This window comes from Rhinolophus sinicus, chromosome 16 (assembly GCF_057876585.1).
Source record: "Rhinolophus sinicus isolate RSI-liver-muscle chromosome 16, RSI-T2T, whole genome shotgun sequence".
In the NCBI taxonomy this organism is placed as follows: Eukaryota; Metazoa; Chordata; class Mammalia; order Chiroptera; family Rhinolophidae; genus Rhinolophus; species Rhinolophus sinicus.
Window position 1 is genome coordinate 169,977,309 of NC_142516.1, and position 24,145 is coordinate 170,001,453.

The following is a 24,145-nucleotide window of genomic DNA, read 5'->3' on the forward strand; positions in this document are numbered from 1 at the left end:
ACGCTAGCGCTTTTGTTTCCTTTTTTTTTTTTTTTTTTTGGTATTACCACAGTGTACTGATTTATTTTCTAGTTATTTTTAAGTCTTTATTCCCTACTGGAATGTAAGAAAAACAAGAAAGAATGTAAGAAAAACTCTTTTGTGCATCCATAATAACCTTCATATTCACCTATAATGTTTTAATGTAGCTATTTACATTCACTTGAATCCCCTTTCACTAAAGAATAAACTGTTTTCAAATAGTGCACACCATAATGTTTAACTTCTGAAGTGTCCATAAATGTTAAGTGAAGTAATCAAAAAAAGTATGAAATTCACATATATTAATAAAAACAGAGGACGATACTAGGTCACCTTCTCCGCCATCTTTCCAGTTTAAATATACTGATCATAGAATTGTCTAATGAAACTGTAGATTACTTGCTTTTTAAAATATCTGTTTGAATATGAGAAAATGCACTTCATTTTATAAGAACTTCAAACTAGTTTTAAACTTAGTAAAATTTTATTTTTTCATAATAAAAACTGAATTCATTTTCATTAATCAGAAATAAAAACAGAAAATTTGAAATTACTGGTGTCCTTCACTTGGTCACCTATAACATATTAAAAATGTAAGTGATTGTTTGGGAACAGTTTGAGGAACAGTGTCAAACTGAAAACTCCAAGAAAAGAATACCTTAAAAATAATTTGTGATTTCCATTGATGCTGTTTATTAATTTGTTTAATATGACTCTCAAATCCTAATAATTGCGTTATTACTGTTGGAAGTTTTCATATTTTTTCTTGTTTTTAACTATCCCTCCACCTAGTTGTAAATATCTGCAGATTTTTCACTAGACTTTTTTATCTGGAGAAAGTAATATATGCCAGATTCTTGAATATGGTCATTCAAAGAGATGAAATAACCCGATTTGCAATGGGCAAAGTTGAAGAGAGTACAGTGTTGGTTATCTAAGTCAACAGTGTAAATTACAGAAATGTAGACAGAATAAGAACTATAGTCACTAATGAGTAAGAGAGGTAAATAATTATAATATGCATTACTCAATTAGCAGGAATAGAATGAGCTTACAATCATTTATAGACATTATTTTGCCAGTACATTATTTGTCCAGTACAGCCTCTAAATATACTGTGGAGACTATCTAATAATCATAATAGCTAACAAAGCTTGGCATTTAAAGACTGATCAGAAGCAAGATGTAAAATGGCAAAAAAATCCCCAAATGTCTAATACTACAGGGTGTCATGTAGCTTTCTAGGGACATTGGGCTAAAGAATTAGAATGGCCCAGGAATAATTCAAGTCCCTAATCCCACTCTACCTCTTCATCTTTCTACCAAGACTGGAGAGTTAAGTATTTTGCTGATAATCTAAATTACCCACTGGTAGTGTTTTTGGATGTTAATTACCTGATAATAACTAACCTTCCCAAAAGAGTAGTACTAGAAATTTTACTATTAGTTCTATCTTAGTTTCAGTCATTATTACACGGGATATATTACTGAAATAATACATATTCTTCTTATTATATATAAAATTATTATAATAATATTTTAAGCTGTTGTTAGGCAATTATACTTTAGAAAGAAATACCTTTAAATTGCTTTCAAGATTGAAAATATTAACAGTGGAAAAAATGAGAGTATTAGGTTTTCAGCAATTTTTTTACATGCAGTTTTTAGTTTCTTCTGAAAAATCTTTCAAGTTCTTCTAAAAAGATAAATCTGTTAATATTGCTTCCCTGCTTATTTCCCTTACACCACTTTTTATTAAACAGGATAAAACCCACACTCCTCATAATATAGTCATTTGGATCCTGTCCACTCTTCTGTTTCCATTTAACCATTTCTCACATATACTCTGGATGCTAGTTTTGGTAAACTACTTGCTGCTTTCTCTATGCATTTTTTGTGATGTTCTCTCTGCTGGAAACAACCCATTTATTTACCCAGTGAGCAAGAACCCATCGATAAAAACTTCAATTCATATGCCAGCATCTCTATGAGTCCTTGCCCACTCAGGCAGAGTTAGTGATTTCTCCTTTGTGGCTCCCATGTCCTACTGACATTGTTGTAGTTATGTTTATATGTTCATCTCTTCCATTAATCTGTCAATTACTCAGAAGGAGAGATCATGTTCTATACCTCCAAGTTTCTCTAATACCTGGATATCACAGGTGTTTTATAAATCATTAATGAAGAATGAATGAGTGAAAGACAGGAAGAGAAATATTAGTAAAATGTCAAATGGATTCAAGGTAGCGATGAATGAGAAAGTCCTAAGAACAAAAATTGATTTGACAATATATTTAGGGACAACTAATTTACATTTCCTTGCACAACCACTTTCCCCATGCCATGTATGAAGAGTAGAATTGAAATGATTCCATTACATTCAGAAGACCAGTGGTTACAGTAAATTGCCACCACTAAAGCATGTGATGTGTTTGAACAAATTAACAAATTACCCTTCTCTTTAATACTCTGTCCCACCTTCATCTCTACAGCTCATCCCACCCCTTAACAATTGAAGAACATTGAGTGATTTTGTTTTCTTACTTTTTTTTAAGATCTACCATTTATAATTAATTCTTTTCTTTCCTGCACATTTATAATGTCATCCATAATGCTTTTAATCAACTTCTTTTGTAGCTAGCACTAAAATGATGTTGACATAAAGGTAAATAATTAATATAATTTTGCACAAACACTATGAAAACATTGAGTTCATATATACACAATTTATCTTCTGGAGAGTTTGACAGAAATATTTTATTTTTATTTTAACACTGTAGGCAGGTACTTGAACAAAAATGACCTCTTCATGTCATAAGGTCTTCAAATCCTCTACTGTGATTCAGTTTGCACACTGCACCTGCTGAGTGTCTAATGCAAACTATCACAGTGTGTGGTCCCTGATACTGTAAACACAAATTCTTTCTCATTGTGATTTCATATCTTCAGCACTGATTATAATGATTCTTTGTCAGCTCAGAGCTGTCAACATTGTTCTCCAAGAACTGCAATCATAGCTAAAGAAAAAAAATACAGAGAGTGAGTCATATGGAATTAAGGATGAACTAGTGCTTTTAAATAGAAAAGACAAAAGGAAAATAAATATTTCTCTTCCCTCTCACAAGAGAAAAAAACATAGTTTTGTTTTGTTATATCAACTTACTAATGAAATTCAATGTTTTAATGAAGTACTTGACATCATTTTTATATTTGTTATTTTACTATAGCAATAATCTAAATATAAGCCACTGTTAGTTATTCCTCTGTTTAAATGTCCTTAACACATTTCCTTTTTCATATAAAAAGTGATAAACCACACAAACACTTGATTGCCTGATTACCCAAATACCTCTACTAATTTGCCAAGGTTAGCAGAAATGGAGCGTAGAGTATATTGTTGGCTATGCATGGAAGAAGGGTGCAGAAATAGCACAAGGCTATATATTTCACACTCCATAAATAAAATGGCGAAACACACACTAGAAAGGTGCAATACTTATCTAATCTAAATTCAGGCAACGTCAGTAGCTTTGATCTCTATTAGATTAAATCACGATTTCTTCAAAAACTGACCAAATCATTAACTCAACAAACCAGTTGATGGAAACACTCATATATATATATACACACACACATATGAATACTGAGTAAGCAACATTTTTGATGCTGTGAAAAATAACTCCGCATAATCAAGGAGAACAATAATGACTGAAGTAGGTCTAAAGCTTTATCTCCTCTTTTCTATATGTGTCCATTCATACAAAAAATGTATTGAGTATCTGTAAACTGAACAAAGTGTTAGGCATTGAAATAACAAAGATAATTAGCAATTTCTGATATTCTGATGCTCATGGTTTCGTGGGAAAAGCCAACTACATAGACAAATTAATAAAACAGAAAATTATTAGCACTTGTATCAGTAAGGATAATCTAGTATCCTTATACTAGATACTAGATGTGCTGGTTTCTAGTATAACAAATACCCTCCAAATCACAGTGGTTTGTAACAAAGGTTGTCTTCATAGTTGGGCTTGGTTCCCTCTATGTCACTTTCTCTATGGAACTCAAGCTAAAGGAACAGCCTCTCTGTGGAATATTTCTGACTTTAAATGTTCTGCCTGTAAGAGATACATGCCAATTCCACTCATGTTTCACCGGCCACACCAAATAACATGGCCAAGACTAACATCAACCTGGTGAAAAAATATAATCCTCCCTTTGCAAGGAGCAAGAAAAAACATGGGAATAATTATGCAGCTCTTACAGTACTACAAAAGAGGAGCGGGCTAAGTGCTTTTGGAAGATAGTGTGCAAGTCAGTGCCAAGTCTAGAGGAATCTGATGTGGGTAGAGCTTCATAGAGGATGTGACAATTTGAAGCAGATCTTGAACCATAAACATACTCTCTCAAATATTACCACTACTCACAACATTAAAGGGGGGGGGGAATAAATTCTCTACAGTGATTCAGAGGAAAGCTTAGGGTATAAAAGAGAATGATATGCTTGGGTAAGAGTGAGTTGTTCAGGACCAGAATTAAAATATTTTGCAGAAGGGAAAAGGTAGTGACTTGAATGCATTATAATTTTCTCTGAGGAGCCAAACGGGATATTTCAGCAAGAAGGGGACATGGACTTGACAGGGGGCAGATTCCTCTGGTCTCGTAGGGACATGGGAGGTAATGGGCGTTAGAAAGTATCCTCAGGAGGAAGTTGTAGGCTTGAAATAGGGCAGAGGCAGGAGGAATGAGAAACTAAACTGTTTCTTCTTGGAAATTCTAATTTGTTCAAACACGTTAGTTAGTATATGGTATCTTGGTCATTGAAATTGAGTTAAAAGTGATTAAATACTGGGAAGAAAGGATATTTATTGAGTGACTTTAAGCACTATGATGTTAAAATACTGTTATTTTTAAATTATGAATTATTTTTAAAATCATGATAACATATACATACCATTTAATTTTACCATTGTAACCATATTTCAGTGTACAGTTCAGTAGCATTAAGTACATTCACACTGTGCAACCATCATCACCATACATCCATAGAACTTTTTTCATCGTGTAAGACTGAAAGTCTGTGCCAATTATACAACAGCTCCCCATGACAACCCCCCCCAACACCTGGCAACGACCGTTCTACTTGCTGCATCTGAATTTGACTGCTCTACATACCTCGTATGACTGATTTAATGACATTGAAAGAAAAAAATGAATACTTATTAATAATTATATGAAGTATATATGTTTTTTAGTATGTTGCTCTGATTATGATAAACGATTTCATAAAGTTATTATAAGATTTGCTGACTAACTGGTCCCTTGACCGCACTAGCTCAGTGATTCACTGGAAGGACTCATGTGATTCAACATAAAGTTATATTCACAACTCATATTTATTGTAGAAAAGATGCAATATAAGAATGTCCAGAAAAAGGTATATTGGCAAAAGCTGGAGTGGCCAAGCCCAGGCTTTCTTGTCCTTCCCACACTGATGCATGTGTTTCTCTACCAGCAACCTGCAGCGACTTGTGCGAGCTGTCCTTACCCAAGAAAGCTCACTTAGTATTTGAGTTCAAATTTCTTGAAGGGAGCTGATCACATACCTGCGATGTGACCAGCCATGGGGCAGACCCCAGTACAGGCAGCAGATGCACAACCCTGAATTGTCATGTTTACTTAGAACATGCTAACAACCTGGTCCATCTTAATGTGCCATTTTGGATGTATAAAATAGCATCATCCTACAGTAACTGCAGGAAAATTCCAGTTATTTAGTTCTCAGAGTTTGACCAAATGTAATCACTATGCCTCCAGGGATAAGTAAGAACATAGTAAAAAAGTCCTGTTGCCTTAACTTTTTCCTCATATCCACATATTTTATTTTTTTATTAAATTTATTGGGGTGACATTGGTTAATAAAATTATATAGATTACAAGTGTATAATTTTACAGTGTATCATCTATATATTGCATTGTGTGTTTACCACGCCAAATCAAATCTTCTTCCGTCACCATATATTTGACCCCCTTCACCCTTATCTACCTCCTCCCCACCCCCCTTACCCAAAGATGAAATGCTGCCATTTGTGACAACATGGATGGATCTTGAGATTATCATGCTAAGCAAGATAAGTCAGACAGAAAAAGTCGAGAACTATATGATTTCACTCACATGTGGGATATAAAACTGAGCAACAAATGAACAAGACAAAAAAGCAAGCATATTTTATTTTTTTAATATTTGCAAACACTCAACATATGTCTAACAACTACCTAATTTTCAATTTCACTATAGTTATCTATTTAAAAAAAAATCAATCAAAACCTTACAAATAGTTTTTGATATATATTAAATCTTTTGAGTTCCTAGCACTATATACAACATGCATGTAACTCCATAGGACTTCTACTGTCAGTTACAAACTTGTCTCCTTATTTATAGTTACTCCAATAAAAAATCTCAATGATAGGTAGATCGATGTTCGCTGTAGAATTCAGAGATTTGCAAAGGGGCGAAGAGCACACAAAGGATAATTTTGGGTGCAGAATGTGTGTTACTTGGCACATTCTTTATTGTGCCAAGTAAAGAATATTGGCACAATATTCCTTGGAGTCTCGAATTTCAAAATTATACCACTGAATCTTCCCATATTACTGTACATTAAAAAAAAAATTGCTTCTCTTTTTCTAACTAGCCTGACTTTTTAGCTTCTCCCTACATTATCTCATTAAGGTGACATCAACACCTAATTTCAGCACATTGATTTGTAATTTATTTATAAATACTGTGTTTTTTTGAGGAAATCAAAGTAGAATTATACACTTTTATTTTGTTCTTCCTTTTGTAGACGCTTTCTAATTTAATTCTGGTTGATTATAAAATACATTTTATACAATTTCAATCTTTAAAATATATTCAGACTTGTTTTGTGGTCCAGCATGTAGTTCATCCAGGAGAATATTTCACATACAATTGAATGAATTTGTATCATGCAGACTTAGAGTGAATTGTTTTAAAAATATCAAATTTTACAATTTATCAATTTGGTTAATATGCTGTTCAAGTCTTCTGTATCCTTGCTGATTTTTGTCTAGTGTCTTTACAGACTAGAGCATTAAACTCACTGAGGACTACTGATGAGTTTTTTTGTTTCTACTTTCAATTCTGCAAGTTTTTGCTTCAAATATTTTGGCTCAGTTATTAGGTGCATAAACATTTGCATCTTCCTCATAGGTTTATCTTTTTGTCATTTATGATATGTCATTGTTGGTCTATCATATTTCTTGTCTTAAAGTCTATTTTATCTCATATCAATATTGCCACCCCAGCTCTTCTATGGATATGCTTTCATATATATGTGTGTACACACACACACACACACACACACACACACACACACACTCACACACACTCACATCCTGTTTTCCCGAAAATAAGACCTAGCTGAACAATCAGCTCTAACGCATCTTTTGGAGCAAAATTTAATATAAGACCTGATCTTATTTTAATATAAGACTGGGTATAATATAATATAATATAATATAATATATAATATAATATAATATAATATAATATAATATAATATAATATGGTATAGTATAATTCCAGTCTTATTGTACTATAATGTAAGACGGGGTCTTATATAAGACTGGGTCTTATATTAATTTTTGCTCCAAAAAAACATTAGAGCTGATTGTCCGTCTAGGTCTTATTTTTCGGGACACAGGGTATATATATATATATATATATATATATATATATATATATATATATATCTCATTTTCCTTTCATCCTTTTCATTTGTAATTGTGAATCTATGGTGTGTATTTGCAAACATCATGTAGTTGAGTCTTGGTTCTTTATACAGTCTGACAATATCTGCCTTTTTAGTTAATTTACATTGTTGAATATACATCCACTGTTTCAATATTTGTTGTCAATTTGCCTTTTGCCTTTGTTGTTGCCCTGCAGCTTCTTTCCTGCCTTATTTTGTATTAAATAAATATTTATATTGTAACAATTTATTCTGTTGATCTTTTTCACTATATAATTTTGGCTTATTTTCTTAGTGGTTGCTCTACAGATTAAGATATACATTTTATGTTATCAAAATCTATTTCAGAATGATATTAACTTATTTCTGGTAAAATATAGAATGTTGGCTCCATTGTAGCTCCATGTTCCTCCCTCTCCCTTGTGCTGTAATTAAAATCCCAGGTCTTTAAAGTTTAGAATAAATCAGAAGCCACTGAAATGTTTTGAGCAAGAGAAAGAGAGTTTCAGAGACAGAGGTTCAGATATGCCTCTCCTAACCGTATATCTGTGGGAAATGGTATTTCTGAAAACCTTTCTCACCTGAAAGAGCAAGAATCTGTGACTGAAGGAGGATGGTTCCATTCCAGCATTCCAGCTCTGACACTGCTTAAAACCTTCAGTGCTTTAGAGTTAGTCCCTCTGGTGATAAGGAGCTTGTGTCTGTGGCCTTTCCTAGCTCAGTCAGTGATACGATGAATCAGCTTATGCTTCTTCACCAGCTGAGATATAATGTCTCCATCCTTCTGCTCATCACAGAGGTCCGTGCACACATCCCCATGTGCCCAAGCAAGTGCTGACTGTTACTGCTCTGTCAGCTTTTGCCCGGCACTTGCCTCTGAACTCTCTTCTTTTCCAGTATTTATACAGTGTAGAAACTGACTGAACTAAGTGTTACCCTTGCAACAGAATCTTTTTGAGCCTTAAAAGTAATCCATCTTTAAGACAAATTTCCTTTCTAGGAAAAAACATTATTTCTCATATATAAATATTCATAATTACATTTCAAGAAAGGCACGATTTGTTGAATGTGCTACCACAAAAATGTTAATTGCACTCTCAGTGGTAGACATATGACTCTGAAATAATGTCTCCCTCTTTTTTATGTTCAACAAAATCAAACTCTGTAGGATAGATGCTGCATTGCTCTTTTCATAAAGGAAGTTGCCAGAAACTGAGTCACAGACTTTCCCCACATGAAGAGGAATTCCATGTGAGACCCCAAGACTGTCAGGAGATTGAAGTAGAGGATGAATTAAGGTCAGATTGCTCAAGTGATGAACTATGTTTAGAAGGACACTGACAAATTTGTAATTCAGAACCAAATTACTATTGGTGCAAAGAGTTTATCAGAAATAGCAGACAGAAGACAAAAATGGGCATACACTCAGGATCCAGAGTGTTTTCCTTAAAGTCATGTTACTTTCCTCACCCTATGTGTATTCACTCAGATCCTCCTTTACAGAGGATTCAGGATTCTAAAATGCTGCGTGATTTAATTTGATTTATCATATAGGGTAAATTTAGACTGACTTAAACTGTCATGCAAACTTTTTATTTAAGAAAATAGGATTTTACCAATTAAAGACAGAAAGCCACTTCCCTCAAGAATTCTGTTACTTAGAGAAGTAAACCATGGTTATGAATTATGTGATCTGCTGAGGTGGCTAGAGACTCTATGTCACCACATTCTAGTTCTTATTATGGACAATAAATAGATGTAGAGGAGAAGGTTAAAAAGAAAAAAAAAAAAAGAGTTGCAGAGTGTTCTCTCTAATCCCATGAAATTAGGGTGGTGTATGGGACTGAAATAAAAGAAAAGGAAAAAAAAAAGCATATGCACTGTGATGTAGAATATTCTAATTGCTTCAGTAGCAAGAACACGCAAAACGACGCCAACTGTGTTCTTCCTTCTTTTACCTGTTTTCACCAAGTTGGAGAATATACTAAAAAAGACCTTTGAATCCTAGCCAGTAACAAATAGGAATGAAACAGGAGAAGATATTAGAACATTTGGTTATCTCTGAGGAGATGGAGTGTCCAGTTTTCTTATGAATTCTTCCTCAGTCAGAAGACCTCATTCTTTCCTGCGGATGGTGTGACTTTCTAGATGTGTCAATGTGAGGTTCATTACTTTATAGGCACAATGGATAAGCACAAAGGGTAGTTAAAGTTTTTAATTTGAAAAATAAATTAACATTATATCACATAATTTATGGGAAATGTGCAATATATTTTATTGACTGCATGTAGTAGTTGAAAATGTGATTTATGTGAATTTGCTATTTCAGCATGATGAATTGATTGTCATAGTGAGGATTATGGAATTAGCTAGAAGAACAGATGATTAACCACCACAGCCTTTTGGCTAGTGAAGTTTTACCTTCTGATTTTTGAACGTTAATAAATCATACTTCAGCATATGGGACTATTTTGGCAATAGAGCCACTATCAATTTAATCATCTTAAACCAGAAAGCAGTGTGCAAGTTGCAAATTCTTTAGCCATGAAAACCAGTTACTAAGAACAATTGAGTATTATTCTTACAGTCACATTAATTACAGCTGAAACAAACCTTGAAGAGCTAAGAAAACATAGCACGACTTATCTACTATTTACTAGGGGAGAAAAAAACAAATCGATATAGCCATTAATTGCACAAATAGCAATAAATACTTTGGCCACCGTCCAGGAAGTGTACCCACTGAGAGACTTTTTCATACTGCTGGCTTCATTACACAGATCATAGTCACGGGAAAGCAGGCAGTGGACTGCTGTTCAATAAACTAAATTTAATGTTACTCAATTATGATCATCGCACTCAGATATAATACTAATAGGAATGTCAGCTGCGATTACATTTTCAGATTTATGTAAAATAATTCAAATGCTATTTGCTATCCCTCAGATAGACTGTTCATCCAGTTGTTTATGCAGTTCGTCGATATTGATCGTGCACAGCAAGTAGCATAGTCAAGGCCCAATGGCAACTATATACAACATCCCTTGTGCCAGCCGCCAGGGTGCTGTGCCAAGCACCAGGGGCAGCATGCCAAGTCATCAAACAGATAGCTCACCTCTGCAAAGCTGTCTTGTTTTTTCACAATATTTTTTTGAATTGCTCACATGTGCCATGAATAATTATTGCCAACATTACCCAGCATGAAGCAGAAATGAAGGCAAGGAAATGTCTTTCTTAGAGAATTCTTTTTAGAGCTAAATGAATCTAGTGAAGATATCACTCTAGCATCATTATATGTTGTTATGTATGGCTGGGGCTGTGTCATTTAGCGAAGTATTACTCAGTGGGGTGAGCAGCTGGTATATATGATTTTGTATACCACCTGCAAAAAAAGATGCCGAACCATATAATCAACCACCTGGCCAAGAGAGGAGGGTAGCTAAACACTACTTTGTAGTTTCTCCCATATTTTCAGCAAGTTCGAGAACGTAAACAGACACAGGCAGAATGAATATTGTACAAGATAAGGTTTGTCAAGGCTTTTCTGTTCAATAAAGCATATAGTGCCTGCTGTTCAGAGTACTGTTGAACAGATTTGCTTTATTTCTAATGAAGGTGTTTGGGCATTTTCCTGGCACAAATGGAATAAAATTATGTACTTAAAACAACATTTTAGAATAACAACACAGCAAACCACCACTTCAATTGCGCGGCAACAGATTAGAAAAAATGAAAATAGATATAAACCAAAACTCAATGACGAATTAGTGTCATTATTATGGATGAATCATTCATTTAGGGGAATCTTGTATAGTCTTAAATAACCTGTATGTCTAGCAACTTCCATTGGATTCCTTTCTGTCTAATACATGTGTTTATTATAATAGTTTCCACACCATTACTTGTGGGGAAAGTACTTTACAGGTGTCCTCTTTACTTATTTGGCTATAAGTGAACATGAGAATAATTTGATTGTAAGCTAATCTTTATATCACCAGATTTCCAGTGTCAGCAATGGCAATCTCATTATCCCCCCTTTTCACTGGCTCAGCACTAGCTAGCTTTCTGTGGCGATGTACCTTTAAAAATTCTAGTTCCATTGTTTGACAGATTACTGAAAGAAGAACTAGTAACTAGATGAGGGTATTCAATGTGAAACAAAGGGAGTCCCTGCTTCCAGACCAAGATCACTTGCTCTCATTATCTCTGTGGTTTTGAGTTTAAGCTCATTAGCCTCTCCCTTTTATCTCTTTTAATATAAAAAGATTTGGGACTTGTTGACTCAATCCCAATGCCTTAAGTAAAAATGCTAGAATTTTGAGCACTTACAGACGTTCTGCTGTGTAATACTGGTTTTCTATTTAGCCATCTCTTTGTTTTAGGTGGTTTGGTTATCTCCCCCAGGTTTCCCCCCCCCCCCCCCCATTTTTCAGTTGAAGAGAAGATCCTCACCAGGAAGCTTTTAAAATTGTCATGGTTTAGTACCTATGTTTTCTTCTATGTAGTTTATTGTGTCAGTTCTTATGCTTAAGTCTGATCCATTTTGAATTAATTTTGGTACATGTGACAAATAGCAGTCCAGTTTCATTCTTTTGCACGTGGCTATCCAATTCTCCCAGCACCATTTATTGAAGAGGCTGTCTTTCCTCCACTGTAAGTTTTTAGCTTCTTTGTCAAAAATTGTCTGTCCATATTTATGTGGTTTTATTTCTGGGTTCTCAATTCTATTCCATTGGTCTATGTGTCTGTTTTTCTGCCATTACCATGCTGTTTTGATTATTGCAGCCCTGTAGTACAAGCCAAAGTCAGGAAGTGTGATACCTCCATTATTGTTCTTTTTTCTTAAGATTGTTTTGGCTATTCGAGGTCTTTTGTGGTTCCAAACAAATTTGATGATATTTTGTTCTATTTCTTTAAAGAATGCCATTGGGATTTTGATGGGAATTGCATTAAATCTGTATATTGCTTTGGGTAATATGGCCATTTTAACTATGTTGATTCTTCTAATCCATGAGCATGGAATGTCTTTCCATTTCTTTGTGTCTTGTTCAATTTCTTTCAAAAATGTCTTGTAGTTTTCAGCATATAGGTCTTTCACATCCTTGGTTAAGTTTATTCCTAAGTATTTTATTCTTTTTGCTGCAATTGCAAAAGGTATTGTTTTTTGTATTTCTTTTTCTGAGATTTCATTGTTGGTATATAGGAATGCAATGGACTTTTGTGCGTTGATTTTGTAGCCAGCAACTTTAATGTATTCAATGATTGTTTCTAATGCTTTTTGGTGGAGTCTTTAGGGTTTTCTATATATAGCATCATGTCATCTGCAAAGAGTGATAATTTAACTTCTTCAGTCCCAATTTGGATGCCTTTTATTTCTTTCTCTTGCCTGATTGCTCTGGCAAGGACTTCCAACACTATGTTGAAAAGCAGAGGTGATAGGGGATAGCCCTGTCGTGTTCCTGAACGTAGAGCAAAGGGCTTCAGTTTTTCACCATTAATTATGAGATTAGCAGAGGGCTTGTCATATATGGCCTTTATTATGTTAATGTATTTTCCTTGGGTTCAAAGAGCATTTTATGAATTTGACTCCAAAGGCAATGGAAGTAAAAGCTAAAATAAATAAATGGGACTATATCAAACTTAAAAGCTTCTGCACAGCAAAAGAAACCATCGACAAAATAAAGAGGTAACCAACTGAATGGGAGAAGATTTTTGCAAAGAGTGCCTCCCGTAAGGGATTACTATCCAAAATATACAAGGAACTCACGCAACTCAACAACAAAACAACAAACAACCCAATTGAAAAATGGGCAGAGGACCTGGAGAGACATTTCTCCAAAGAGGACATACAAATGGCAAATAGACACATGGAAAAATGCTCAACATCACTAATCATCAGAGAAATGCAAATCAAAACCACAATGAGATATCACCTCACCCCAGTCAGAATGGCTATCATCAGCAAGACAAATAGTAACAAGTGTTGGAGAGGCTGTGGAGAAAAAGGAACCCTCGTACACTGTTGGTGGGAATGCAGACTGGTGCAGCCATTATGGAAGGCAATGTGGAGGTTCCTCAAAAAATTAAGAATAAAATTACCATATGACCCAGCAATCCCTCTCCTGGGTGTCTACCAGGAGATACCCAAAAAAATCTGAAAACATTTATACATAAAGACACGTGTTCTGCAATGTTCATTGCAGCTTTGTTTACGGTGGCCAAGACATGGAAACAACCAAAATGTCCTTCGATAGATGAATGGATAAAGAAATTGTGGTATATATACACAATGGAATACTATTCGGCGGTAAGAAAAGATGATATAGGAACATTTGTGACAACATGAATGGATCTTGAGAGTGTAATGCTAAGCAAAATAAGTCAGACAGAAAAAGGAGAGAACCATGTGATTTCACTGATATGTGGTGTATAAAACAAAAACAACAAAAGAACAAGACAAACAAATGAGAAACAGAAACTCATAGACACAGACAATAGTTTAGTGGTTACCAGAGGGTAAAGGGGGTGGGGGGTGGGAGATGAGTGTAAGGGGGATCAAATATACGGTGATGGAAGGAGAACTGACTCTGGGTGGTGAACACACAATGGGATTTATAGATGATGTAATACAGAATTATACACCTGAAATCTATGTAATTTTACTAACAATTGTCATCCCAATAAATTAAAAAAAATTTGTCATTGGTGTATAAGAGTTTTGAAAGTATTTGCTAATCACTTCAGATGTGCATTTTTACTTCTGTTTCCTCTATGGGAAAAAGACAATAAAGGAAAAGTTAAATAGAACTTTTAAAACTATTAGAAAAATCTGCTGTGTATATTAAATGCAAACTCTAGCACATGGGTACAATTATTTTTATTTATTTATTCAAAATGAACTCTGGACAAGAAGAACCTAAATATAAATGTCTTATATTAAGTGTATATTAAGTATGTATCAAATAATGTTCTTGGAATTTTTTTTTTTCAACTTTGACATTGTACTGTTTAATTTTATGTGTCAACTTGGCCGTAACATTGGCTGCCTAGATATTTAGTTTAATATGATTTCTGGGTGTGTCTGTGATTGTGTTTCTGGATGAGATTAACATTAGTATCAGTAGACTAAGTAAAACAGGTATCCTGCCAGTGTAGGCTGTCATCATCAAATCTATTGAGAGGCTTAATAGAACCAAAAGTTAGAAAAAGGGAAAATTCACTCTCTGATTGTTGGACCTGGAACATTGGTCTTTTTGCCCTAGGACTGGAACTACACCACTAGTTTCCTGAGTGTACAGCTGCTGACCTCAGATTGGGGGACTTCTCAGCCTGTGAGTTAATTCCTTAAAACAAACAAACAAACAAACAAACAAGTAATTAATATTATATACATATGTGTGTGTGTATATATATATATATATATATATATATATGCATTCTATGAATGAATACTTTTTTCACAATACATAGCCTTCCATCTTTCCTCATTTCTTCATTTTTGATTTTATTATGTCTATTATCACTTCATAATTTTTAACTTCCATTCTGTGCTTTGAAAATATTAGAGAATTTTCCACTTTTAAAATTTAAATTGGTTCTGAACTTATCATGTTTGGGTAACTATTATTCAATTCAGAGCCAAGTATTACACTTAGACTAATTAAGAAGATAATCCCTCTGTCACTAAAAATTTGGTAAAATAAATAAAAAAATATATATATATATATATATAAGTTTCTAGAACAACTAATTTAAAAACTATATTTTTCAACTTTTTTTTATCCAGACAACACTCTGCCTCTATTTTTTCTATCACATGTCATCTTATTTCTTATATTTCTATTTCCATTTTTTTTCTTTTTGTTGCAAATCTTCCAGAGTATTTACTTTACTACAAATTAATGGTAGCAAGCACTCTCATTACTTTGTAATTGGACGTGTCTTTATTTGGTTTTCCACATCAATTATTATTTTATCTTAACTGAGACTTTTAAGTACAAAATTGTTTTATTTAATTTCTTTCAAAATATTCAAGACATAGCTCCCCTGGCTTGCAGAATTCAATGTCTTGGGCACTGTCTTAGGTCCTTCTGATTTCCTTCCTTTATGGGTAGGATGTGTTTTTGCTTACTTTTTTTTTTTTTTTTTTCCTGCTCTGGATTGGATTCATAATTTGTGAAGACTCAAGTCTTCCAAAAATATACTCAGGGATATTTTTCAATGATTTTGTTTATTATTTTCTACTTTGTATTCTGTCTCATTCTCTGCTTCTGAAACTCTTATGGACAATTGTTGAACAAATTAAAGTTAGTTTCTTTGTTATTAACACTTCTCACATTTGTTTTCTCTTTTTCCCTTTTTTTTTCAATTTGTATGTTATGTCTTTCAGTTTATCATTGAGTACATCAACAGCTGGCATTTTTGGTTTCTTTATGTTATTGTTCTCTTTCTGTATAATGTTAATATCCAGGAATCCTTTATTTCTCCAGTTATTCCTTTCTTCCTTTAATTACTTTCTTCCTCCATCTCTTCTTTCCTTCCTCCTTCTCTGTTATACTACTTCCTTCTCTCTTACACTCTCTCCCTTCTTCCTTCCTTCCTTCCTTCCTTCCTTCTTTCCTTCCCTCCTTCCTTCCTTCCTTCTTTTCAAATACATACCATTTCCCTGAAAATAAAACTTAACTGGACAATCAGCTCTAATGCGTCTTTTGGAGCAAAAATTAATATGAGACCTGATATTATATTATATTATAGATATTATATTATATTATATTATATTATATTATATTATATTATATTATACCCAGTCTTATAGTAAAATGAGACCCGGTCTTATATTAATTTTTGCTCCAAAAGACGCATTAGAGATGATTGACCGGCTAGGTCTTATTTTCGGGGAAATACGGTAGTAGACCATTCTGGTTTTATTTATTTATTTATTTTATGAGAGGCATATATACTTCTTTCTCTTTTTGGAATCTCAAATAACTTTTTTTTTAAATTAAAATTTATTAGGTGACAATGCTTAGTAAAATTACATAGGTTTCAAGTGTACCATTCTGTAACATTCTGATTTTCTTAATGTAATAGCCTATTAAATTTTCCTGATGTGAATATGTTTTTTTTTTTTTTTTTTTAAGTTTTTGTCTGTTTTATCCCTTTGTTTGGAAGTCAGTTTGTATAATTTATTTTTGTTCCTTCTATTTTGTTTGGGATTACCTCATTTATGTGGTAATCCTATTTCCTGGTTAGCTTTTGTAAGTGAATGTCCAGTGTGATTCATATTGATTGCTGGCATAACATTCTTTTGTATTTTTGTAAGTTTATTTCTCCAAAAATCATTCTTGGTATGGAAGAAATGACTTAAGGTTCTTTGTAACTGTATGGGACATGTAGAATGAGAAATAAGCCTATCTGAAGTTCTCGCAGGCTAAGTTGAATGTTAAGGCCATCTTGGACAGTAGCTAACAATGCTCCAGGTAATAGCTGCTCACTGGGCCTAGATTCTGGAGCAAGGATACCACATCCAGAATCCTTAGCCAAACAACATGTCTTATAGCTCAGAAATAAACTTTCAATAATAAGCTACTGAAATTATGATACACAGCTTATCTACAATCCATTGTCCAAATATTGGATAGGGTGATATTTTAAAAATATGTACATTCTTACCATTGTCCTGCTTTAATTCCAAGAAATGTGAACACACCATATAAAAATAGTAATAGAATGGAAGTAACGACAACATCATTTAACATATGCAAAAATGTATTTCATAGAGATAGGAAAGAAAAAAATATAGATGCAAATTACCGGCATGATTTAGCTTGTACATGAGGTTGTAATTAGTGACTAAACCTGAATTCCTTAAAGAATCTGAGTTATTGAAGGTAAATATTACCACTAGCTATAGATAGGGAAATTCAGTATTCTAGAGAAACACTTCCCGGCCAAATGTGCAAGAACAACACATTTTCCCTTTTGACAATTAGGTTCAATCACCTCAGCAAAGAAAGTGCCACCTCCCCCACCCCCGTTTTCTCCAAAACATTCTTGTTTATTTCTCCAAAAAACATTCTTGGGATGGAAGAAATGACTTAAGGTTCTTAGTAACTGTATGGGACATGTAGAATGAGAAATAAGCCTATCTGTTTCCCCAGATGGAAAACCAGCTAAATGGTTCGGTGGTAGCTTCACCTCTCATTCAACAAAATGATTTTTGGGTCTCCTAGTGGGAAAACACTACTCCTGAACCAAAAAGTTACCCCTCTACTGGCAGAACTCAAAGTCAAAATGGGCAGCAAAAACTTTCTTTGCTGGTCGTTAGGAATTATAATGAGGAGAGTACCTTGGCTCCTACTAGACCTTGAATGTATTCTGCTTATGCAATAAATAGTTCCCAGTGTTCCTTACTGGTTCAGAGCATGTACCTGACATTACAGAACCGCACTGCAACTTCTGAACTCGTTAGCTCCCTTCTGAGACTAGGAGTCTTTAGTAGGCTGTTCTGAATTTGCAGAAGGCCCCTAGCTCCTAATGATGAGGTGCCTTATAATATCAGTGAATCCCATGAGTATCAACACACACTAATTTGTTTCATTTATTCAATACAATCTTAGGTGAAAATTTCTGAGGTATGATAAGCCAGAGTGGAAAATAAGTCATTCTCCAAGTCAATTGATTAATGTCGCTGGTTGATGCATAGTGGGTAGTCAGTGATGGCAATTCCATATATACAAGTAGTACTTGCTGTTTAAAGTGAGAGCAAATTGATTCTGCTGTTCTGTGTTCATTGGAAGAGGTGAATATGCATTTGGCGTAGTAGTATAAGCGTTCCTGATATCAAGGCCCATATTGCTTTTCTTCATACTACATCTGAAATGGAATCTGAATTTGAAGTTATCATCTGAGTAAGATAACCATTGTCATTTTCCAAGGCCCAGCTGTGGGAATATAATATCAAATATTCTCTCTGAATCTTTCAGACCTCTTATGGTGGCATCAGAATGTCTGCTGTTCTTTCAAGGATACAGTATTATTTTTGTTTGTTTGCTTGTTTATTTATTATGGAGGGAGATTTTTTTATAGGCTTCTAGTTATCTGTTCTTATCATAACATTCTATTCTGTAGAGACAATGGTGAGGTTCCGCCTGCTGTTGAGTGTGTCTATTCCAACTGAATAACACAGGAACTGTACAAATAACCACAGAATAAATCCACAGGAAAACACTCAGTGCACTGTGAGACAAACTGACGTAAACTCCATGGATCATAGGATCTGACTCTGATATGAGTCCCACAGTGGTGTTTTGGTTCCCTAGAAATTAATATTATCAAAGAGCGAATTTGTAATATGCCAGAGAAATATTGATATTTCCCCTTCTCTGGGGCACAATTATTCTTCTGCATGCTTGTATGTTTCTTTGGGGAAGTCTAAAATGAATATTAACAATATGTAATTGTAATGTTATCATAGACTCATAGTCTTCCCTTTTATTCAATGGAATTTTTATTACCTGACTCAGGTTTAAGAACTGGGTGAAAGGATGTGATGCTTTATAAGGGTACGTTAAGTCCGACTTTTGTTCATAGACCTACAGTTATTTTGGACATTTTGGAGCTTCCCATCCCTTTTAGTCCCAAGAGGCCTACAAGGAATTAGTCACTGCCAAAGATCAATGAATGTCAGTCAGTTCTGAATGTCACACTTACCCAGTTGTTTATTATGGTAACCGTGTCAACTTTACCTCTTTTAATCATATGTTTTGCTTGTTTTCTGGACCCTAGAATCCTATATTTCCATTCAAATCAGGAAGTCCATTTCAATGGCAGTATCTCTCATAAAAATTCTTGGCCTATGTAGATACATCCCCTTCATCAATGTATTTTGCATTTCCATAGTGAAAAGACTATCTTTTTAGCTCTCCTATGGGACATATAATAAATTTAATTCAGCATCACCATCTCTTAAAGTCTTTGGATTCCTTTGACTTTCTCAACTTCATTGCCATTTGTCACCAGTGGATCCAGGTTTTAGTCAAATGAATGGGAGAACAACTGAGTCTCTCTCCTTGGCTCAAGACACCTTTAATCTAAAACTATGCTGTCTGATATTGTACCCATTGGCAAAATGAGTGTACTGAGTGTACAAAATGAGTGTACTGAGCACTAGAAATGTTGCCAGTACTCAGAGGAACTGAGTGTCTAATTTTATTTAATTTTAATTAAATTAAATATTAAAACAGGAACTGTAAAATATCTTTCTGTATTGTTTAGGGAACATTACATTTTACATTAACTGTTGTACTGTGTAATATATCATTGCATAGTGTTATAAATTTTTGCTACTTTCTAGTATTATATAGAAACCCATCGCTGATTAAGTTAATGTCAACTGATTTAGTTGAGTGATTTTTTTTCCTATGATGTAAAATTGTATGAGTTTATTTGAATATTTAATGAAGATAACTAATATCTAGTGAATCATAGTTGTTAAATAAATAATTTATACATTTATAATAAATATAAATTTACTATTTTAATTATTACATAATTAATTTTCTCCATGGTTTCTATAGACATATTTATAAATGTGAATACAGACATATTATTGATTCAGAATTAAGTGGAGCTACAGAAACTAGTGCCATAATATGCTGAAATAAAATATGTTGCAAATTTCATCACCAATGGCTATTATAATTTGATGTGGTAGTAAAACAAAATGAGAAAACTGTATGCCTTGTAAAAAAATAAAATAAGAACAAAATAATGTGAGCAATATTTAGAGATATATTTAGTAAATCCAGAGTTTGATAAAAAGTTTTATTCTCAACTCTCAAAAAATAATCACTAAAATTATTCTCCTAAAATCAGAATTAAATGTCCAACAACAATGTTTAAAAAGCTTTTAAAAGGATATGAAGTTGAAAATGTATTCAGTTATAAAATGGTTTGTATAGTTGCACTAATAATTTTAGATAGAGGGATTTTAAGAAATTATTATATAAGTTCAGAAATAGTTGAAGATATTAAAAACTTAGGGAAAAAACCCTATCCATAGCATAAAAGATTTCTTCAAATATTAAAAATTGATTGAATCAAAATTATAATATTCGTAATTGCTTTCATTTAACTTAAGGAGAGTTGTGAGGTATAAAATATGCTGCTTAATTAATATTTGAGGTATGTTTTGTCTCAAATAATTTCCAAATTTATAAAGAAATATCAATTTGTGGCATAAAAACATATATGAACATACATAGACATATTCATATGTATGCATATATATTTGAATATTTTATATTTCAAAGAAGAATTAGCACTGTATATATATATATATATATAAGAAAAAAAGTTTCACATCAGACATATAGTACTCTACCTGTTTGGTCAAAATCTAGATTTATGGTAATTTTGTAATAAGAGACTGATATTTTCATAATTACTTCATTCTGCTGCATGTACATATTGGAAATATGTGTACTCAATTTTCAGAAGCCAACATGAAATGTTTCATAGACATAGTTGTTAATATCATTCATTTTCATGTATTTCCATGCAAATACTCTGAATCCCCATTAGTTTATGGAATTAAGAAAAGATGGATGATGATGATCAATTTAACAATCTTGTGTTCTTCACCAATACTCATTTGGTGAGTCCTAGAAGCTTTATTAATAAAGATTTATTATACTGTTCATTCCAATTCAAGATTTTCTTGGAACAAAAGCAATACTTGCTAAATATTTAATAATCAAAGAGAAAATGGCAGTGCATTCACATACTGCCATACTGCTCATATACAAGCTAAATTAAACCTCCAAGGAAAGGAAGAACTTATTTGTGCGTTAGCTAAACAAGTATGCAAATTTAAGTTGAAATTGAAACTTTTCAATATAGAAATTAATAATAATGTTATATTGACACAAGAATTGTGGAATTTATTTAACTTAGATAGATGTACTTTTAAAATTATATATATTTTTTTGTTTTTAAGTTAAAACAATTATTGCAATAATGATAAACCGATTTTGTTAAAGTTGATATAAATATTAATGGAAAATCATAGTTTGATTCTATTGTTCAAAACTTTTAATTATGTTGGAAACTCTTGGTGATGTGAATTTCCTGTCTCAGCTGTAAGTTTTATTATATTTAAACAAATCAAGTATTTCTGATGAAAACTTAGTATCTGAATTGAGAGATGCTATACATATAAAATCATGCTGGATTTTGAAGAGGTGGTTAAAAAAAATAAAACATATGCTGGATATTTTATATTGATTTTATTTGAAAATTATAATATTGTAGATGTGTTTAGATGAGCAAAATATTTTACTGAAATTTGTTTTGCTTATTGTAGTTTACCTTTTAAGTGGTTATAAGAAAACTAGAATTGCATACATAGTTCACATTATATTTCTATTGGATAGCACAGAGGTCTAATTTTGTATATATATATATATATATATATATATATAATCATTTTTCAAACTATATATATATATAAATGTATATATTTCAAACTGTATATATATCCTATTGGATAGCACAGAGGTCTGATTTTATATATATATATATATATATATATATATATATATATATATATATAAAATCAATTTTATATATATATATAAAATCAATCAAAAACCAAAAACGACGCTCTTCCATTTTTTCGTGTTGCATTCCAGAAATTAACCGCTATGAAATATTTTGAGTTTCTTCTATGCATCAGCCTAGTCTGCATTTTTTTCCTGGTGTGTGAGTGTTTGTTCCCCAGGGACATGACATGCTGGAATCTGACTCTGGTAAATGCTTGTAGGACTGCAGGTAGTGGAGGTGGACATGAGGTAAAACTTCAGCATCTGTAAGCAGGCCTAATTCTGCTAGCGAGTGAGCTTCAGTGGGAGTGGGAGTTGAAGGATAATTTGAATCAAATAAACCCTTTCAGACATCATTATTCTCAACATCACTTTCCAGTTTTTTCCCAACGTGTTCTCCAATTAGCATGTAAGATACCAAAAGACTCTTGTGAATTTAATGTATATTATCATTTTTCAAACTAGTGAGTCTGTCTGATTTTCTTACAGGGCAGTTATAGAACCTTTTTTGTTTTTTAACATAGCTTTACTCAAGAACTTATAACTTAAAGCCTAGTATATTATAGCAGCTTTAAACTCTCCAGTGCATGCAATAGTCATTTGCTCTTAGGGGTTATATTCCTGACTCTCATAGTATAGTGATATGGTATCATCCATTTGGTCAGCTGAAGGAGGACCAAGAGGGGTAATTTAGGCATCTCACTTGCAATTTGTACGTACAAGCTACTGTCATTCTATTTGGAAATAAATTAATATACTGCTGGCAAGACCACCCAGGCATCAAGCCCAGGTTCCCATCACGTGTTATCAGTTACTGTGTTCTGTGAGTTTCAGTGACAGAATCTACTATAGATAGTATTACAAGAAAGAAATTTAATAGAGGGAATTAGGTGTTTAAAACTGTTGGGTGATATAGTACAGAATCCGGGAACAACTGCCAGAAAAATTTCTCTGAACTGACCTCCCAAGGGAGCTGCAAGTTCTATCACTTCTGAAATCTGGGGAATTAAGTAGTGATCATCACAACTGCAGGCTTTTGGGTTCATTGTCAGTGTCGTGACCTCAGCTAGAAAACAAATATCTGCCTGATGTTTTGTGAACCACTACAGTATTTGTTTATACCAGTTTCTAACAACAGGGAAGTTAGAACCAGACAAGTACATTTGTGAGTAGATACTGCAGAAATTCAGATGCAGTATTATGATGGAGAAGGAGAAAAAGAAAAACTAATATAAAAACATTATTATAGATAACGAAAGTCACTAAATAATATCAAAGCATTCATTTCAACAGGAAGATAATTGTAATTCTAAACTTTATGTACCTAGTGACATATCCTTAAAAAACATAACACAAAGAAGGGATATCATCACAAGGAAACATAGACAAATGTACCATCAGAATGGATAATTTTGTACTCCGTAATTGATAGATCAAGTAGACAAAACAATTAATAAGGATTTGGATAGTTTGAACAATGTAATTAATATGTAACACAATTATATATACATAATCCTCTAAAGTAATAAATAATAAGAGGGTTACTATAAGACATCTGTAAGAGTGAGACATTATCTTCCAACATTGTTTGGTATATAAACATCCTGTAAGTGATCATCCTAGACAAAGAACAGTCAGTACCTTGCTTGAATGGTGTAAACAAATCCAAAAGAACCACAGAGAATTGTCCCCCAACAATGACCCCATGAAAGATGGTAGTTTCAGATTACTCACTACTTGTTT